The sequence below is a fragment of the Molothrus ater genome, chromosome 7, assembly GCF_012460135.2.
Source record: "Molothrus ater isolate BHLD 08-10-18 breed brown headed cowbird chromosome 7, BPBGC_Mater_1.1, whole genome shotgun sequence".
Classification (NCBI taxonomy): Eukaryota; Metazoa; Chordata; class Aves; order Passeriformes; family Icteridae; genus Molothrus; species Molothrus ater.
Window position 1 is genome coordinate 7,127,357 of NC_050484.2, and position 20,237 is coordinate 7,147,593.

The 20,237-nt window shown below is 38.8% G+C and overlaps 1 protein-coding gene across 9 annotated transcripts in view; it reads left to right on the forward strand.

Annotated features, from left to right (window-relative positions):
- The window catches only part of GULP1 (GULP PTB domain containing engulfment adaptor 1), a 144,986-nt gene that overhangs the window by 7,604 nt on the left and 117,145 nt on the right, over positions 1-20,237 (forward strand). For 6 of the 9 annotated variants that reach the window (XM_036386599.2, XM_036386603.2, XM_036386602.2 and 3 more), the window contains exon 2: positions 11,730-11,787. The exons of 2 other annotated variants lie outside the window; for them this stretch is intronic. The gene's annotated coding sequence lies outside the window, so the exon portion shown is untranslated. The remainder of the gene's footprint in view (positions 1-11,729; positions 11,788-20,237) is intronic. One more of the 9 variants, XM_054515411.1, reaches the window with a different exon arrangement.

Below are 20,237 nucleotides of genomic sequence, written 5' to 3' on the forward strand. Positions count from 1 at the left end.
GTAATTCCTGAATCCAAATCCTTCTCTGGCCTTTCAGCCGTGCCACACTGACTGATGTGCTTGCATGGGTGATAGCCCCAGCTATCAGTACAGCTATGTGGCTCTTTTTTTACTGGTTTTGACTGGGGTGGCATGAGACAGCTGGTGGCCACTGCAAATCTGCCAGTGTGGAAAGCTCAGAGCAAGCAGAGCCTACATGGGCGTTGCAGTGATCTGTCAGGAGACTGAAGTGCAGTTGACAGCACCGTTGATTATTTCTCTTAGAAACAAGCAGGTGTTTGCTTGGCTTTGGTACTGATTGGCAAGGCAAAAATGATTTAACTGCACAAGTGACAGTGCTGCTGTGAGGAAGGAGGATTTGTGTCACGGCAGGCAAGGATAGTATGCTGTACTTCTGAGGAACTGCCTTAATGCCCGGTGTTCTGTATGGTGTTTATTTCTCCAGCCTTGCACAAAAATGGAAATGCTGGTTATTATCCACAACAGTAGATGTAAAGTTGTCACTCTGCTTAGATTTTGGCTTCTGTTGTTGGGTTTTCTGAGGAGGCGAAGGAGAGGGTGTGACTACTTAGCAGTAATATGGTGTCATGGCGCCCTGTTTCATGTAGCTATCTAATAAATAGATTATTAAGAAATAAGATTATTCTGCATGACATTTAGTATTAGATGGCAAGCCTAGCATGTACAGTTAATACACATACTTGTTTCCTGTAAAACTGATAGCTTTCGGTCTTCTCTGTTTTCAAAATGTACAACTTGCACCATGAATTCTAAACCCAGCTTCAGATTCATAAAAGACTGACATGCTTTAGTGAAAAGTTTGCAGCCTTAGACTTGTTTTCCCAAGGTTGAATCTAAGAGGATAAAGGATCTCTTAGCAGCAAATGTTATTTTGTTGAACTAAAATGCATTTACAAAATATCTTTATCTGAATTTTATTCTCATATTAGTCTGTTTTGTCTTTTAAATTCTCAAATTTCATAAATAAAACAACAACTTAGTCTTTATTTTTAAATCTCCATAGATGGAAAGAAATGTAATCACTATAAAAATATATGCAACATCATTTGCTTGTCTATTTTATTTGAAGCCAGTGAGAAAATTATATAGAGCTAATAAAAATGAGAGGTGGTATTGTGTGGGTAAAGTGAATCATTTTCAAGTGCTCATGGATGAGGCTTTTGATGAAGTGCATCTTGTGTAGCCTGTGTCAGCCAAGGTGATCATTTAAAATGGAGTAGAAAGCTGCTTCTTCTCGAGGCTCTCTAACAACAGAGGCCTTTTGGGGAATCTGTGATTCATATATTTTGTGTGTCCAGATATCTTTGCTGACCACTGATCCACTGATATGTTTCAGGATTTCCTCATCTGTGATACTTTTGGCTTGAGTCTTAAATTTATTTCGAACTCCAGTCCTGGAAGAATCTGGGGTACTTCAAATAGAAGTACAATATAAGAATGAACAGTCACCATCTAAGCTCTTGACATCCAGAATTCAGAGCCAAGGCATGTTTTGATGACTTAAGGATATTGTACTTTATTATGTAGCACTTTTCTTACCATTCCTGGAGGATATCCTGAGTTTTTATAACTTAATGGCTTATGAAGAATTCCTAAATAAGACTTTCTCCCCCTTCCCATTTTGGAGTTGTGTTTCCTCTGAAGCATTGTTAACTTGATTAGGATCTAGGAAATTTTTGAGTAATGAGTCAGAAAAATAAACAAAATCTGACAAGCAAAAGGTGGGGAATGGAAAAGACTTCTGGTTTAGATGAGCTTAAGTCCTTTCAGCTCTAAATTAAAGGTATAGTTTCCCTCTCCTGCATGCACACCTTTTCCTTCCTTTTTCCATGTCCCATTCCTCCTCTTGCCCTTGTACTCTGAGAAAACCCCAGGAGAACAGTTGTGTTGTGCCTTACTGAGATGACTTTATGGGTTATGCCATATCTGTGGGATATATGTGCTTCTCTAAAAGGTCCTGAAGGGAAAGCTTTCAACTGTAACAAATCAGTCCTGTAAAGGATGGAAAGCAGTAAATATGCTTATAGTTGTAAACACTAGTAATTCCACAGCAGTCTCTTATGTACCTCTTAGTCAGAAAATTATCTTTGTTGGGATTCTGTGTGCTTTTCAGTTTGGGATTTCAGGTTTTTTGACATTGAAATGAGCCATGATTAGAAGGTATGAAGCAATGGACTATAAAATAGATGTTTAGTGAAAGATAAGTAAAAGCATACTTGATAGGATTATTGGAATATATTTGAGATGTGTTATGTTGCTGGCATACCCGTGACTGCCTAACCACTGAAATAATCTGTTGCTGTTTAATCCAAATAAATTTCATTTGCTAGGTCGTCTGGAAGTTACTGAGTAAATTACTTAGTTGCTTAGCCAAATGGCAGGGAAAAAAATAAATTCAAACTACTGAGGAAATATGCCTTGACAGTAAAGAAAATAATAAAATGCTGAGGATCTCAGTTCTGAAGGAAATAAGTGGTTGGCTGGAAATAATTCCTTGAATATTTTGAATTCATTATGGTGGATTTTGCCAGATGCTTTTGAAGAATATTTATGTGTGTTATTTGCTGTTGTGGTTCTTGTGCTTGCTGCAAGGCATGTGTACTTCTGGCTAATTTGATCCTGTTTGTTTATGGTCTAAATACCTCTTTTCCCCCCAGACAGCAGTATTCAATTGTGTATTATTTCAGCTGCTATTTGGAAAACGTGACACAAATATAAGTCCTGGGCAGTGTTTGTCTAAGGTAGAATTGTGTTTGTCTAAGGTAGAATCAAGTGTATTTCTTCTTAGCTGACAAGCTTGGTAGAATCTTGACATATCTTGACAGACTTCTGAAATTTGTGTTTCACAATATATTTGGGAACCTTTTACGAGGTAAGATCTTCAGAGAGATGTTGCAGCTCAGATAAATTTGTAGCATGTCTGGAGAAAGCAACTTATTAACTGTACTCTGAGCTTCTGACACCCTGGAAGTGTGAAGGGTGGGTGGGGAGAGGGTTTTCTGCTCACTCCTATCTTGTCACTTATCTGGAAAAGTGTCAATTATTTGACTCTGCCCTGGCATGCGGATATTAGGAAAACTGGTATACATGGCAAAGAACTGTGAGAGCTGAAATGTGAGAAATTGCTTTGTGAATGATGGTAATTTTATGGTCATTAGTTCTGTTTTGTGTGCATGCAGGAATCCTGCTCGTGTCTGTGTGACTTCTCAGGGTGTCAAGATGTTCACCCTGCAGTTGTGGAAGTCGTTTACAGTGAAATGATGCTCCTGAGATAGTGGTTGAAGCACTTCCCCATATGCTGCCATCTTTCTCCTGTTTAGTGCACCATTCTGTGGGTACCAGCTCAGGTGTTTTTGGTATGGGAACTGGATCAAGTATGACCAAGAAGTGGAAGTGGGAGGAGTAAGTTAATTTAGACAGGTTCAGTCTAACTGTGGAGCAACAGAGTAAAATGCAATCCAGATGTTTTTCTGAACAGACATAAACCCCAGGCACTGGTTTGTCATACACTGGTTTCCTCAGTGCTTGCAGTGCAGTTCTTTGCTGACACAACCAGAACAGATTTATCCACATGGACGTTGTCTCTATCTGGCCTTTACTTCACTTTTGTGCTCTTCAAGGCACCCCACTTTAATAAGTGAGGATGAACAGTGCTGTAGTGCAGAAAAGCAGAAACCTTGTTGTTACTATATCCAGTTTATTTACCTTTGTTATGAATTCAGGTTCCTCTGTGTGTGTATTAGGAAGGTGTCTTTTGTTTTCCTGCTGAGCTCTATCAGAACAAAACAAACAAAAAAGCCTTTTTCTTGGTTCTCACCTCTCTTCAAAAATGAGGGATGTATTGACTTTTGAATGCACCAGAGCTCAGTTTTTCTTTTAACCAATAACAGAAAAAAAGCAGAAGTTGCAGCAACTGTGGTGGCTCTGTCTTGTCCAGTGGCTGTTGTCCCCTGCTCACTCCCATTTAAAATATGCTGTTGCTAAAGATAGAATTTTGCCTTTGAATCTCCACTTTTGTAAGGTTTATCATAGTGTGGAACAACCTGCCAGAATTTAATTGCCTTTTGGCAGATCTTTTTTCAGTTAATGGTGTTGCTGGTGCTGGAAGAGAGGAGGGATTCAGGTGTTCAAGGGACTGGTCTTGAAAAAGAAGGCAGACCTTTTAAATTGGGCTTTTTTGAGCTAGTCTCTAGTGCAATTGGGCTGCAGCAGAGTAGTCCCATTTTTCCTTTTGCCTCTCTCCCTGGCAATGATTTTGGAACTTGTTGGAGTCCTCCAATAAAATTTTCATGCATTTCACAAGCTCTGATGAATTGTTAGAAAAGAGAGATTGATGTCACTGTCCCTGTAGGAGACATGCAGCTGACTGGATTACAATGTGGTTGAAACAGTGAATTCTTACTCATCACTCAAATGTGCTGAGTTTTAGTGGCAGTTGCCTGTAATAAAGTCTCTGATAAAAGGCTGGGGTTTTTTTCTTGGTCATGAAAATTAATCCATTAAGCTCCATCATAATGGATGCAACCTTCCCAGCACTTTGTTTTGGAGTGGCCTTATGGTGGCCTGGTGCACAACATTGTGAATTTTATTGTGAATTCTTTATCATACTCATGCAGTTCAGTCATCTCTTTTATCTTCTATTTTTATCACATTTTAGCACATTCTGTTTTCTTGAAACTTTTGTTTTAGCCCTCTTCAGTCTGGTTTTTCAGTAGACAGTCCTTTACTCAGTTGTGCTTCAGCAGAATTGGCGTGTCACAGCCAATATATGTACAGTATACATAAATTTCCTTGGTTTTCCCATGTCTCTTCAGTCTTCCAGATTTTTTGGCAGTGGGCTATCAATCAAATAGCTTACCTGTTTTTCTATGGAATTCTCAGTTTGCTGTAGGTGGCCTCTATGCATTCCATATGCTCCCAGGATCTGCAGCCAATTTTTCTTCCTACAAATATTCCTTCAGAAATCTGGACAGCTTTAAAGCTGCATATTTTGGTTGTGTTCAGGTGTCATTTCAATATTCTTGGTTCAGCAATGTTCTAAATGACCTCTTCCTCTATCTGCACAAGATTCAGACTTGCCAGGGTTTTTTGTATTTATTTTTGGGGGGTTTTATGGCTTGGCATGGTTTGGTGCTTTCAAATGAAACCAAAAACTAAAGAAGGAAATCTTTTGTGATGCCTCTGCTTTCCCCTTGCAAGCAGCTATTAGTAATGTCCATCTTGAGGCCTTGAAGGTTACTCTCATTACATGAAAGAATTTTAGGATCTTGTTGTTCACTGGGTTGCTTCATCAGCTGTGCTTGTTTGATTGGTACCTTTTCTGTACAGTAATTCTGCTACTTTTTGTTTGATTTTTGTTAATTTTTTCCATGCTTGCAGGATTTTTTTTCATTTTCCGATTCATTTTAATTGGATAAAATCTTAAATTTAAAACTAAATTTTGCTTTCATGTGTTTTTCAGTTGTTTTAGCTGCCTTTTTTTTTTCTTTATATTCTTCATTATTCCTTTTATACCTCTAATTCTCCACCACATTTTTATAACTGAATGTGCGCGTCCATCTGCATGTCCTGGTTCATTCACAGAAGTTAGTGATAGCCTAATTGATGAAAGCAAGAATTGGGAGTCTGAAAGAATAGTTCCACATTTGTTCTTTGTGCCTGATCCCCATCTGGAATTGCTCAGGAGAAAACAAGGAATAGGTGTGACTTAAACAATGAGGATGCAATTTCCATCTCTACAGTGTTTCACAAACACTCTTTTCCTCTGACCACTGTGGTTCTTCGCAAACTCCAGTTTCCATTTCTGATGTATGTAATAGGTGATAAAGTTGTACCAAGACCTCCTGAGTTTAAATATGAGCTGGTGTTCTGGATGAAAAGATGAGTCCTGTGCAAAATGGTTTTCCTTTCATCTGCTGCATTGCAATGATGTCATTTGTGAATTTTTTATGCTTAATATGTTTTACAAAGGAGGCTTTTCCTATTATTGTTCTCTTCTGTGATGAGAAATACAAATGTCCTGAAGACAACACTGTGTATAATTTTAGCTGAAACATACTGCTGATCTAAAGACCAAGCAGGACACTAAGATGTGAAGTGAGAATATCTCAAGTTTCAGCGAGTCTTTTTGGAGATTTATGGTAACTATTAGGGACAATATGCTTTAAATATGTTTTCCTCTATTTTTCAAGTAAGAGAAAACCACCATCTAACAAAAAAAAAAATCTGTCACATCTGTCATAGCAGTAGTTATAGTTGTGGGGGAGGTTTTTAGTTGTAAAACTGTTTGTTTTATTTGCAATATGAGTGAATGGAATACGTTAACCCTGATATCCTGGACTTTGAAATAAGTGTCATCAGTGTCCTGCTTCTTTTCCAGTCCAAAAATGCACATTGAATGTGGTGATATCTGTGAAAGGAGAATATATGGGATTGTACAGAACTCTAAAATTCAAAGCATATGATGGAAGTTTTCTTTGTGGTGAAACAAGGATTAAAAGACAGCTCCTGGCTCAAACTGCACAAGTGAACAAATTAAATGTTTTTATGATACAAAGTGGGATATCTGTGGCAGAGAAGTAAAGGTTTTTCCTTTAAGCTTCATGCACCTACATCTGTTTAGTCCATTGGTTATATTGTTGACACAGCTTGAATTTATATTTATTGCTTGAAAATAGAAGATATTCTTAAGTCTCTCTGCGTATTACATCCTACATGAACACACAAATTAGTGTTTGGGCTCTAGATAATTTTTATCAGTGTGCCTAGCTGAATTGTCTATTACAGTCAAAAATTTATGTAAAATGTCTATTCTTACTTACATTTCAATATTTCTACTTGATATTTTCTGAATACTTCATCACCGAGATCCTGGTTACTTAAAATATTTCTTAGTTCTAATAAGTAGTCTGTTTTACTTGTTGCATTTGTCAACTTCAGTAACACACATTCAGTCCCCAAAAAGAAGCCTTGGTTTTTATAAATCCAGAATTTGCAGTCCTATTCTATATAATCCAGGTGTAATAGAAATATCATTCCATACTGCCTAGCAAGTATGTCACTATGTCCAGTCTCAATTAGTAGACTAACAGTTCTTGAGGTGATTGTGATTCATTTAGAGGAGCTGATTTTGTTAAGATAAATCTGAGTAGTTGGTAGTTTTGTAAGTGAGGATGGCTGTGCATGGGGTGTGTCTAATGAAGATTTTGATTTGTAAAGTAGTAAAGCCAATGTAATTTCAATTTTTGTATTGTTTATTGAATTGGTTGTAGGAGAATACATAGTTACACTCTACAAAAGTCTTCTAGTGAAATTAGTATGTAAGTCAGTGTAAGATTTTTCAGTAGCGTGTGTGATGCTTTTTTTTATGTGCTTATGTTTAGTTCTGTTTGTCGAACCCTGACACTCAAGGCAGCAGTATCATATGGTTACCAGCACACTCCTTAACAGGAATAAAGAGGTAGGGAAAAATAAATATGTATATAATGACATTATAAATAAATATATAATGACAACTTTTGTGACTCTGTGAAGAGTCTCCTAAATGGAGAAAAAATGTCCAGTCCCATACCTGTGGTTATGAACTTGCACTCCAGGGTGCAGACAGAACTGAACACATCAGCTTGTGGTTTAAGCAAAGCAGGAGCAGCTCCACTCCAGGAATGCTGTGGATTTACCTCCAGAGCCATGTCAGCATGCTTCACCCCTAAGGCAATTCAGGAGTGTGAGCGTGTTGGAGACATGGCTGTAACCAGTGTGAGGTTTCAGAGGTCATGTGGGTCTCATGGCATCAGTCCCAAATGGGGTGTTGAAAGGCAACCCATGGAAGTATCCAGTTTCCATGCTGTGCCCATACACTGCTGCCTCTCTGCTTATTCCATGTTATTTCTGCATTTCTTGGAGCCATGTCTGGCTGTCTCTACATCTGTTGTTAGTACATGAACGTGGTCAGAATCTTTTTGCGGCTTCTTGACAGTTGTTACTGCTAGAGTTTTATTAGGTTTTCTAGCACTTGTGTCATAGCATATTTGATGTGTTGTAAGATATCTGGAGTAACTTAGAAGTTATTTGGAGAAGCGTGTTCAGAGGCCTTTAGGTTAATTTTCATATCAGCTAGGTTGTAATTTTAATGAGGAAAAAGGGTTATGCCTGTATGTTTGGCTGAGGAAAGCTGTGGCTTGATATAAAACTTCTGTCTGCGTTGCCTGGTTTGCTCTGGGTTGCCCTTATGTGAGGATTAGCCTAAAGATTTGATGTGGCTTCTCTGTGGGGTGGCATTTGTTTTCCAAAAAAGTGTGTACATGTATAAGTCAGTGTTCTCCCACATACAAACACAAATTCTGTCTTTCTGTCCTTGTATAGGGTAGAAAGACAGAATTTCTTCCTTGAAAGCTTATTGCCCTCTCCAGACCCTGAAATGAAACTTAACCAGTCAAATATAATTCTGGGGAATGTAATTCCCAACCCCACCCTGGTTTTCCTAATTAATAGTGGTCGAGGTGCTGTAGGAAGCTTTTTGCTGATGCAAGGAATACCTACCCCTAGCTCTTGGCTGTGATTTGAACAAGTGCTGACTCTCATACCTGAAATCAAGGGCAGCCTGCCTTGATCATAAAATACTCCACATTTTATAGCTCTTTAGGAAATAACACCTGAGGGCTTGCACATGTTTCCTTGGCAGGTTGTTTCTGTAGTTTCTGCCAGGTTTTACTGCACCTGCAGCAAATCAGTTTGTGTAGCTGAGTTTAAGCCTCTCAGTAGAGGAGACAGCAAAATGCTTGATGCTCATTTCAGATTGGGAACCCCAATTCTCTTATGTTGAATTGCCACACTGGCAGAATTTAAAATAAGACAACGCTGTTTTTGAAACACACTCAAGTTTGTGGACCATCGAGTGCTCTGGTGAGAGCTGCCAGACAATTGTCTCTTGTGGGTGTCCTCTGGCTTCAGGCTGCACTTTGAGGGGTTTGTGGCAAATAATGCACCAGGCTTTGCAAAGTTCCATCAGACAAGATGCTCATTTGGTGACCTGCCTCTGTTTGGTACGCTGAAGAAGGCAATAGCCTACAGAAAAAGCGTCATTGCATAATCACATATTGTCATTATGGCTATGCATAAGGAAATCCCAGTTATGATCATATAGACAACATTTCGCAGCCGAAGACTTCATTTTGCAGAAAATCAAACTACTTTTCTCCTGGATTGTGCTGGTAGCCAGGCTTGCCTCTTTGTGACAGAATTTTCAACTGAAGCACTCACTTCTTGCTGTGTCCTCTTTTCCTTTAGGAAGAGGCAAGTTCACTATATTATGGAGGAATTCCTTCTTTCTTCCTCTTGTGCAATCCCTGCAGATTTATCTCATATTTGATTAGTAGCATGGCTTCTGACAAAGGAAGTATTGGTAAATCCAGGATTTTTTTTAGGAACTTTACAGAAGCTGATCATGCTTGGAATATTTCCAATATATATGTTCTTGTTCATATTTTAGATTGTTATTGTTAATATAGTTGAAGGACTTGACAGTCACAGATATAATTCCTATTGGAAAGTTGGAGTTATTGCCCTCATGGGGTTTGACAACACACACTTTTGCCGAATCATTGTTTTTGGATCATCTGTTTCTTGTTCAGGGTCCATGGCTAATTAGCTTATAAAAAAGTCATTGAGCTAATATCTTAGAGAGAAACCTGTGATGTCAGATTTGATCCCCTAATTGCTCTTATAGTTGGCATTTACTGAAGCTTTTTCACAAGTCAGGGCAACAGACCTCATTTGTTTTATGTAGAATGCTGTGAAAACAATTGAACTGGCAGCTGATTGCAGTTTTCTATTCAATAAGCAATTTTGGAAGACTGTGGGCTAGACAGTTGTCTGATTTGCCTAGGTTGTAAAAGTTAAATGTAAAGAGAGATGAATTTTCAGCATATGGCTCTGTATTAGCAATTACATGCATTAGTGGTTTAGCTGGTGTATTGTGTCTGCTTTATAAATGTTTATATTGCAGCCTTCTGCTAATAGATATTGATGACAGGCAGTATTTGGACACCCAGTGTATGGCAGTGGTTATTAATTATGGCTCTGTAATGGTCCATCTACTTGTGTTTGCTAGCATATCCAGTTCTAACCCATGCTTGTGGAAACATCAACTATTCTGTTGTTCCCTAATAATTTAACACAAGGTCATTGTCAGCTGGGATGTAAATGTTTAACATTTCATATTGAGTGTATTCAAGTTTTAGAACTCTTTAGGCATAAGTGAGTCTGGAAATAAAATTATGCTGATGCTTACATAAAGCTTGTCTTACTAATTCTGAAATTATTTGGAATGTTTTTTGATTGCCTAACTATGTGTATAAAGGAAAAATGCAGTCTCTTTGTCTGCTCTGAAACTACAGAGAGCTCTGTGGTGAAAGCAAACTTTGAAATGTCACACTCCTTTCAAGAAAAAATAATTCATTGACCGTTGTCCATAAAAATTGGTAAGAAAATTGCACACTTCTGACCAGTCTTTGGATCTCATATCTCAAAAGTGTGAAAGATGTGATAAGTTTGAATTCAGTTGTGATGGGTATTTTGACACCAAAATATTTAACTTTTGCTATATGGCTTCTCTGAAATTCTGTACTTCTTTCTCAGTTGCACATCAGTTCTGAACAGCATGGTGTTTGTGGAATGATCTCTTCAAGCTGCAGACACAAAAATGAGCTTTTTTCCAAGTATTTGTCAGTTAGAGACAGTCCTCTGGAATTGTTGACATTAAATTTTTGTAATTGTAAGAATGAATGTCTAATATCAATGAAAAGAATAAATGAAGTATTTCTGGTGGCATTCATCCTGAAACCAAAGCATGATTAGCAAGTAATTAACTGTCACTGTTATGCCTTTGCATGACTTCACTGGCTGAATCCCAGAAATACTGACTTTTCCTAGTGGTGAAAAAGATCAAGGGCTTCTCTTGGATGTTGAGTTCCGGTGGCAGAGAACAAATTCTTGTGACAAGTGTGAAAAATGACCTGTGGACCTTATCCCAGGCACATAAACCCATAGAGCAAGGACTGCTGAGCTTTTCTGTGCCCACAGTGCTGTGGTGAACATGTCACTTTTTGCACTGGAAAGCTTTTAGTTTCTCTGGGAATGTTGACACTGTTTTTTTTTTAACATGGACCGCTTCAGGCCACTGAAAATTTTCTTTTCTGTTTTATTTCTCTACATTTGATAACTTCAGAGGAAATATATCTGCTTATGGAAACTTCAATTTTAATGTGTAATATTTAGGAAAAAGTGCATTTGATGAGAGTATTCAACACTTTGTGCTGTTTGTATACACAAAGCCTCTGTACTAGACATGGTAAAATTGCCCAAAGAAGGCACTTAAGTGATTTCTCATAAGACCTCATAGAAGCCTTGGAAGTTCTTGGGACAGTTGTCGTGGATGTGTGTCCCAGAGAACACGTCCCCAAAATTCTTACATTTGTTCAACCCTTGAGAGCTAATTAGTTCTTTGCACTGGCAAATTTTTCTTCTGTGTGTTTAAAAAGGTTCAGTTATACCTCAAATAATCTCTTGGTTCATGTTTGACAAATTACTAGGCCAGATAAACTTAATGTCCAAAGTATTAGCAATATATGCAAGTATGGACTGAAGATTTAAAAGTCATTTTATGAGTTACTGAGAGTTTATTCTAATGGTTGTGATTTCTGAACTTTCAGACAGATACCTTCAAGGTGAGATGCAAGACATGTGGAGAGGAGGGAACCACTAGATCAGGTTCAGTAATAACCTTTTCTGATTTACTATATATCTACATCTGATCATATAAATGTGCTTACACAAACAGCTAATCCCCTACATTGATCTGATGTAAATCAAGTTAATTTCTATTTGTTGTTGGAACAGAAATATTACAGGAGGTTTTAGTGTGCTGTTTACACAAGGGAAAATCTGTAAACACCCATGGTCCTTTTGCTATCTGAATGCTTCTGTTGTCACTGCAGGGCACATAAAACCATAATAATTGTGGAATGATGAAAGCTAATCCTTATCCTGGATGAGTGCAGTTAAAATCTTTCTTTCCAGCACATATCTATGTCAACTTTTATTACTAATTCATGGTTCCTTGATGTGCCTTTTCTTGACCATTATTTATCTCACTTTCACAGGCTGATTATTTTGTCTGTTGCTTTATTTTTATTTCAGTGCCAGACTGGGTTAGATCACAGAGCGTGCAGATGTAGTTGTCAGTGCTTTGGGTGATGTGACTTCAGAGTAAGGTTGTCATCACTGCTTTGAGAGAACACAAATCTGCTTTTTTACTAGGTCAGTTTCTTGGGGAAGTGTAGTAATTAAAAATGACACTTGTGACCTTCTGTTGAATTTCTTCAGTTGATTTCATTTCCATTCAAGTTGTTGCATTCTGGTACAAGGAACCAGTGTCACTGGCTAGGTCAGATGGATTTTGAAATTAATAGGACCATGGTTAGGATTTGCTGTAGGATTTTGGTGACTGGCATAAATTGCAGGCTCTGTTCTGGGGAGCTGGGAAGGGAGAATCCCTTCTAGAACTTCACAAGCAAATTCACTTGACAAGCAAAGTGCTGAAGTTACACAAGTAGCTAGGGTAGGGATTTGTTCCTGATGAAGTCGTAGCATGACTTACCATAACACTGTGATATTTTTATTACCTGACTTCCTTACAAACCTTTTAAATTACTCTCTCTCAAGATGAAGCAGAATTTAAATCTGCATGGTGTATGTTAGAAGAACATAATTGCATTTTTGATCCAAGGCATGTGATGAAATAAAGGAGTGTGGGGTGAGAGGACAATGTACTCCAATACTCTGTCATGAGCAGAAGTAAACAGCGTGGGCTGTGCTCTCAGAGTGGGGAGTTACACTCTGTAACAAGTGATGATGTTCTGGCACCTGTAAAGCATCACAGATGAAGTTTCTTGATTAAAATATTTCTGAGAAATAAATCAGAAATAGCTAGATGGTCTGATATTCTAAATATGAGCTTTGGGCTCTTAGCTCAATGAAAATCTTACGGAAAGGGATTGCTGGTGTTTTTCAAGTTGTTTTGGATTTATTTGGGGCTTTAGTGGTTTTTTTTTTTCCTTTTTTGGGGCTTGTTTTTAACATAGATGAACCTTGTCTATAAAGAGGTGGTGTTTCAAGGCAGAGTTTTTTCTCTCCAGCCCTTGCCCTGGTGTTCCCAGGCACCAGATTATGTTGGTCTATGGCATAAATAGGGAGACATGATAACTCAGAAATATGAGTTCTGCAGAATCAGCAGTATACTAAGACTTCTGAACTTCAGATCAGGCTCCTTAAGATAGATTTCAGCTGTGATTGTTGGAGACAGAGAAATATAAATGGGCTCTTTCTGCTGGTGCTTGTCACATGGGACAGTCACTCTTTGTGTAAGAGTCTGTGTGAGCGTCACTTACTTGCCTTATTTTCTGGCTTTTGCCTCTCTGCTTAAGAATAAAGCCTCAAATTTTAGTACTTGCACTGTGAAAATTGTTAGATACATTTAGTTACAGTGAGCACTCTTCCAGGGTCTTATTTATTGGGACAGAATGAATAGAAAGCTGTTGTTTATATCTATATTCCCTGATTACTCTTACTAGCATGCCAAAGATCTAATGAAAAACTGCCTTGTGAATTGTTGGTTTATTTATTTATTTCTTGAACAAAGCCTGGTGTACTCTTATGGTTCCATAGGGGTAAGCAAATATACTCTAAGTGGCATTAATCAGAGCTCCAGCTCTGTCTTGGTATCTTTAACTCCACCTGTGGGATTAATGCAAGGCTTTGTTGTCTTCCCCACTTCCCATCTCTCTTTACTATTAATTTGCACAGTAATACTGGATGCTTATTAGGTTGAGATTGGAAAGGAAAAAAAAAAATCTGTTACTTAAGTTAATAAAAAGGCAAGCGCTGTGATTTTTATTTTTTCCTTTTATAAAGTGGTGCTTTTGTCTAAGGTGAGAGAAAAAACAGTGGAGCCTATATGGAATGAAAAAGGAAGTTTCCAGTCCCTTCTACACATCCAGATGTTCTCACCATAAGATAAGCTTTCACTGTAACAGATGTAGTTTTGCATGAGTTATGTTCATCCTTTGGGATGCCTAGGTATGCTGAAGCATCTTTAAGGACAAGTTATCAAACTCTGACTAGCTTCAAGAATAGTACAACTCAAAAATCATCAGGAGCTGCCAAAGTTTGGAGTAGGCAATATTTCTTGACACAAGGAGGATGAGTGTTGATAAACCTGTGTTTAGAACCAAAATGTTCCTTTCAATGTCACATATGGATGCCTTTCCTTTCGATTTAGAGGCAATTTAGTTTAGTTCTCACAAAGGAAAACCACAAATTACTAACAGTGTACTGAAGTCATTAGCTAACAGCCTCAATTAGCATAACAAACAAAATGCAGAATAAATGCAGGAAGAGCAAGACTGACTTAGCCTTGAATTTTCTGCTGTGTCCGTATAACTGTGATACAAGGCTTTATTCAGTAGACCTCACAGACAACTGGAGACTTAAAATGTTAAAGAATAAATTCCATTTTAATCTCTTTTGGGGAAAAAAAGCCACCAACTTTTGGAAATGAGATAGTAATTAGGCTGAAACAGCGTAGATTAGCCCCACTTAATGTGGAACTTATTTACTTGAAAGCAATTAAATTAACATGGAGTCTGCTCAGCTTGGGGGGAAGGGCTTGAGTTTAGGGATTTTTGTCTAAATGTTAATGCAGTCTCTGTGCTATAACTTGTTAATTCAACATAACTTTCTTTTTGCAGTTTGTCATCAATTCAAAGGCAACTAGTTTTCTCTAAATGAAATAGGTCTTCTTGGTAGGAAAAAAATGTCAGAACTGGCTGGGTTGAACTTTGGTTCCTAGTTAGCAACAACCAGGCAGACAACACCCCCTCCTTTATTACATTTGAGATTTCCAGCCTTTTGCTTCCCTCAGCTTGTTTACTTCCTCTTAACTACCTGGAAATTGCCACAGTTACCATGGAAGCAGTTTGTCTGGGATTGAGGAAGAGGTTGAGTCATTTTTCCTCTGAATTCTGTCAAGATTCATAAGATGCACAGGGCACCCACCTGTTGTGGGGAGGGGCAAGCTCTTTGTGGTGTCCTGATCAATTTTTCACCATGGTTAAAGGAGGAAAGACACAAAGGCACTGCTGGTGGAGCCACACAGGTTTCAGGAAGGCACTAGGCAAGAAAAGTCCACTTTGTGTGGGAGCTGCTGAACTTTTCATTTGAAGAAAGGATAGGAATGAAGGAATCCAGCATTTAGTGGTCTGCTGCTACCATCCTCTGTGCAGTGGAGGAGAGGACATTGTTGGTCACAAAGTGGCCCTAGTTGTAGACAAGGTGAAGGTTTGGGGTCAAATCTGGACACTCTTGGGAGAAAGAGCCAGTGCAATGCTGCCTGTTTGCCCTGGCTGCAGGTTTTTGATGCTGATTGCACCTGCTGCTTGGAGCAAGGTTCACTCAGAGCAGCTGCACAGGAGTCCTTTGGTGCCTTGGGCTCCTCCTGCAAGTACAAGCCCAGCCTTGGCAGGGGCTGCTGCTGCAGCTGGTGTAGGGCTGGTGGAGCATGGGGAATCCCTCTCGTTTGTCAGTGAGCAGGGGAGGCTGATGTGCCATGCTAGGATGTATGACTTCTGATTTTTCAAGCTGATTTCTTGTCCACTGCCTGACTTTCAGATAAGAAATTTGGTGCTGAAAACACCTTCCTTTGGGTATTAGGGGGGATTAAGTGCCATCCCTTCCTCCTCCAAGGAACCCAAACCCACAGTGCTGCTTTAGTTGTTTTTTTGCAATTTGACTGTGAAGTAAAGGACATTGTATTTTTAGTGGCAGTTTTAGTTTGAAAGCATGATGTGTCGGGGTCTCAAGAATCTTTTAAACTTCTAACTTCTGTTTTCTGCTGGCACAGTAGGTTTAAATGTGGCAGTAAAGAGTAGTAACATTTTAAGTTGGAAATGTCTTTGGAATGTGGTTTGTGCATATATTTTTCAAAGGAGGAACACAAGTTCAGATTTGTGTTCCAGTGATAGACCGTTTTTAAAAGATTGCTCAGTTTATGGATAATATTTTCAAGTTTCTCCTGCTGGGTTTTCACTAAGCAGGTTAATGGTGTGTGTTACTCAGACAGATTGCAGTGAAAGTGCAGAGAGACCCAAAGAGATCTGGTCATCCTTAACTTACTGTGAAACTAGTTGCATGCTGGTGGCTACATGAGTGAAGTTGGGATTTAAAGGGAAGGAGAGAAGAACTGAGCTCAGCTGGCTGTGCCTTTCCTCAGAGGGTGACTGCACTTTTTTGTACACAGACCATGAACAAAGAAGTGATTACTATAATCTTCCTCCTTAGCCTCTTACATGTCCAGTCAGGAAAGGCAACGGCTGTTCTAAAAGTTCAATTTTCTGGCCTGGATTTGGTCAGGGCTGTTAGTCCTGACCTCTTTCTTGTTCTCCCTTTCCTTGGAGGGGAAGGAACTAGAACCCTTGGGATCCATCTGTTTTAATGCCTGTTGACTGCACAAACCCGCTGTGTTGGTGGTTTTGTAGCCCTGTGGTGAGGTGTGCTCACAGGACACCGTGGGTCAAGGCTTAACCTGGCACACCCTTCTGCAGAGTCTTTAGGGCATAACAGGCAGGCAAAGGCCACCTTTGGAGACATTTGGGGTTTGTTTTGCCATTGCAGATAAATCTGTTCTGCAGTGTGTTCATTGTGCTGTGAATGAAAGAGCGGATGTTTTGATTTGAAAGGGAATCTTGTTTATAATTCTTCAGTATAAACAAATTGTGGGGAGGAAGCCTTACTGGAAAGCAAAAGAGCCTTCCTGGACCATCTTCTGGTTCAGCAAGCAATAACCCTCCTGGTGTTTTGCATCAGTGACAGTGTGTGTGTACATGTGTTTTTAGAAGGGCTTCCAAAGGGCCCCTTGCTGTGTGTGGGTTTGTTTATGGTTCTGTCATGCAAACCATGGGATATTCCAGCTCTGCCCCCCTCCAGTTAAAGTTCCCAGCCTGCCTCTCTGTGCCCCTGTGAGCTGCTGGCTGGTGCAGGGAGTGGGACTGGTAAAGGATAGAGCTGTCTTCTCACCTCACTTTCCTCAGAAATGGCATCAAATTATAATTGCTGTTCATTCTGCACTTGAGCAGGAGCAGAGTGATAACACAGCTAGGGTTTGCTTTTCCCCAGGGTGCTGTGGGTGTGACTGATGGATCAGAGCCAGAAGAATTTGGCAAAGTAGCCGACTGTAAAGGGAATAATCTCTTTTCCCTGATGATGGATGGCACTTAGAAAGCAGCTGAGCCTAAAAGCCATTTCTCATGCTAAGGCTCTGCAATGTGCAGGTCAGCCATTGAGCAAATGCAAGCCTTCAAAATGAGAGCTAATAGCTTGGCAGGTTATGCCTGACAAGCAGCAAGTGATTTGCTTTTAGTTCTTTAGTGTGTGGGGTTTAGTAGGTTTTTTTTTGTGGCTTGTATCATTTAGTAATTCTAACATTTTTCTAATATTAGATGATCATCTCTTTTAAGTTCAGAAATATCTTAAAGAAATCACAGTTAATAAGGAAATACATTTTCATACACAAATACAGTACATTAATATCTAAAAAATTATTTCTATTTAACTGCTGCACATGCATCAGGTTAAGAATGTAGGATAAAAAATACATTTTAGCCCAGCAGTTGTTAAAGTATTGGACCCTCACTGTGGAGCGAATTGACAGCTACCTGGGACAGAGAATCATGTGTTGCTCCCAAATAAACGGTCAGGGAGTTGTGAAGGGGAGATTTGAGAGGAAAATCCATAGTGGAGTGAAGGTAGATTGATAGAGCATAACAGTTGGAAAAGACACTTGTCTAATTTGACATGCAACATTCATAGCTCCTGGAGAGCTTAAGTTGTCATATTTACTGCTGATTGGGTAAAAGAAGAATGCTGTCTGGAGTACTGCTGGAGGAAAGGCTTCCTGGGAAATACCCAAATGCTGCGTTTACCCCTGCAGGTTTCAGCGCTGTTTCTTGAAGAGATCTGAACTTGGAACAGCTGTGTTTGTCTGATGCTGTATTTCGAGAACATGAATGATAGAATGTTCATGTGGAAACTCCAATAGTCATGAAGTATCTACATTTGCAACAAAGTCCAAAACCATTGTGAAATGGGGATTTCTCTCCTAGGAGATAGGCCTGTGAGACTCAGAATGTGTTGCTCTGTGAGTACAGGCAGTTCTAAACTTTGAACTGCTTATAAAGTGCTGTACTTACTTCTGTTTAAAGGGTTAAGTTTCAAGAACTGTTTTCTCTACAACCAAATAGTGCATTATTCAAAACACGGATTTCACGAATAGGTTTTGTGAGATTGTGTTCGTTAAGCAGCAGCATCTTGACAATAAGTACTTTTAGTGTGTCTGAAACTCCTTGTGTTTACCAATTATCATCTTGAATTGATTTGTTAATCACAAAGCTGGAGTTCTATTTTACAGGAATGTATTGACACAGTAATTATAAATGCAAAGTTTTCATCTTTATTGTAATAAAAGTTTTATTATTCAGTATTTGAAATAAATGTTTTCCACAACAGATATATTCATATCTTGATCCGCATGTGCTCTCTGTGCAGTTTTCTCAAGAATGTTTCAGCTTAGTAGTGGCTTAATCAAGTATTCAGGTGAAGTAGGACCCTCATTTAGACTTCCAGAGCAGCCAGAAAGGTGAATTGTAGCATGAACTTCCCTCACAGTTTCAATTCAATGGAACTGAATAAGGTTCTTTAACTTGTTAACTTGTACATTAGTTCAGTACAGGGTGGCAATCTGCTTCAAATTGCTTTTTCTATTTTATAAAGTTAATTGTAGAGTTTAGGAGTTCAATACTTCTATGGCCCTAGGATGCAGGGATTGTTTACATCCTATTCTGAATTTGCAAATGCATTCCTGCTTCTTTTGTTGCTCTATATCTCGATGCTATGAGAGCAGCTAAAACCCTGTTGCAAGGTGTTTGTATCCTCTTGCAATTGTGGTCTGATAAAATCCTGTGTAAGACTAGGCTGTTTACATACAGAAGGCATTTCTCCCTTCTCAAATAGCTGTGAAGTAACTAAATGAGCAATCTTTTTGGGTAGATCAAAAAGAGAATGTGGGTATGAAATAAGTTTTATGCCTGTGGTAGGAGGTTATCAACTCTCAACTTTTGATTTATGGGAAATAAACTGGAACAAACAGTAGGTTGCTTGCAACATGGATGTCAGATCCATGTAGAAATAATGAATATATTAGTGTTTTATATGCAAATATTGTGTTGTCTCTTAAAATTTAAAAAATAGAAATCTAAAATGTTCAGGGTGATGCTTTAGCTAAAAGTTATCCATCCAGTTTAGGGTGACCTTTGGCAAAATCTTTCTGTGTGTGAAAGAAAGACATAGTTGCACTATTACACCTTAAGCAAAAGCTAGAGCAACAGGTGGATGATGGAATATGCAATTTCTGCTTTATTTAAGTTTATAAGACTCTTTAGAATTTCTCTGATTTTTGAAGAGGTAAGAAACCCAGTGCATGGAAAGAGGAATATGGAACGTTCCTACTGCATTTTCATAACTATACCTTTTGGTAGATTGATGCTCCAGACTTTGACTTTGTGCTAATATTGTGATACATCTTTTGATCCAGCAGTTAACACAACATTTTATTACCCAATGAAGCAATGGAGTGGCATAAGGCATGCAGTTTTCTAGTGCACGTGGCATTGCCATGCCATTGTTTAGTGCGCTTTGGTTTACCATACTTCCCTGGTTTTATAAACTGAGGGAATGCTGGCTACTGCTATCTGCCAAGTAGTGACTTAGCCAAAAATTAGCTAAGGATTATGAAAATAACTGTTTCATTTTGCCTTTATTTGTACCTGATGCTTTCTGCAGATGTTTCTGTTGTTTCTGATATTACATCTGACTCAAGTAAGAAGCATGAATTGTTTGGAAATTGCAATGAATATTGTTTGGAAGTACTCCTTAGTCATTTTCTGTGGTGTCTTGGTATGGCTGGCATTTTTCCTGGCTATGACTGTGTGTCTGCATTCAGAATATGACAGCCCCAAGCTGCTTTTCCTGCAAGATCTATGAGGTTTTTTTCATGGTAAAGTGCCAATTTTTCTAAACAGTCTTCATTGTGAATCTTCCTGGACAGTTAT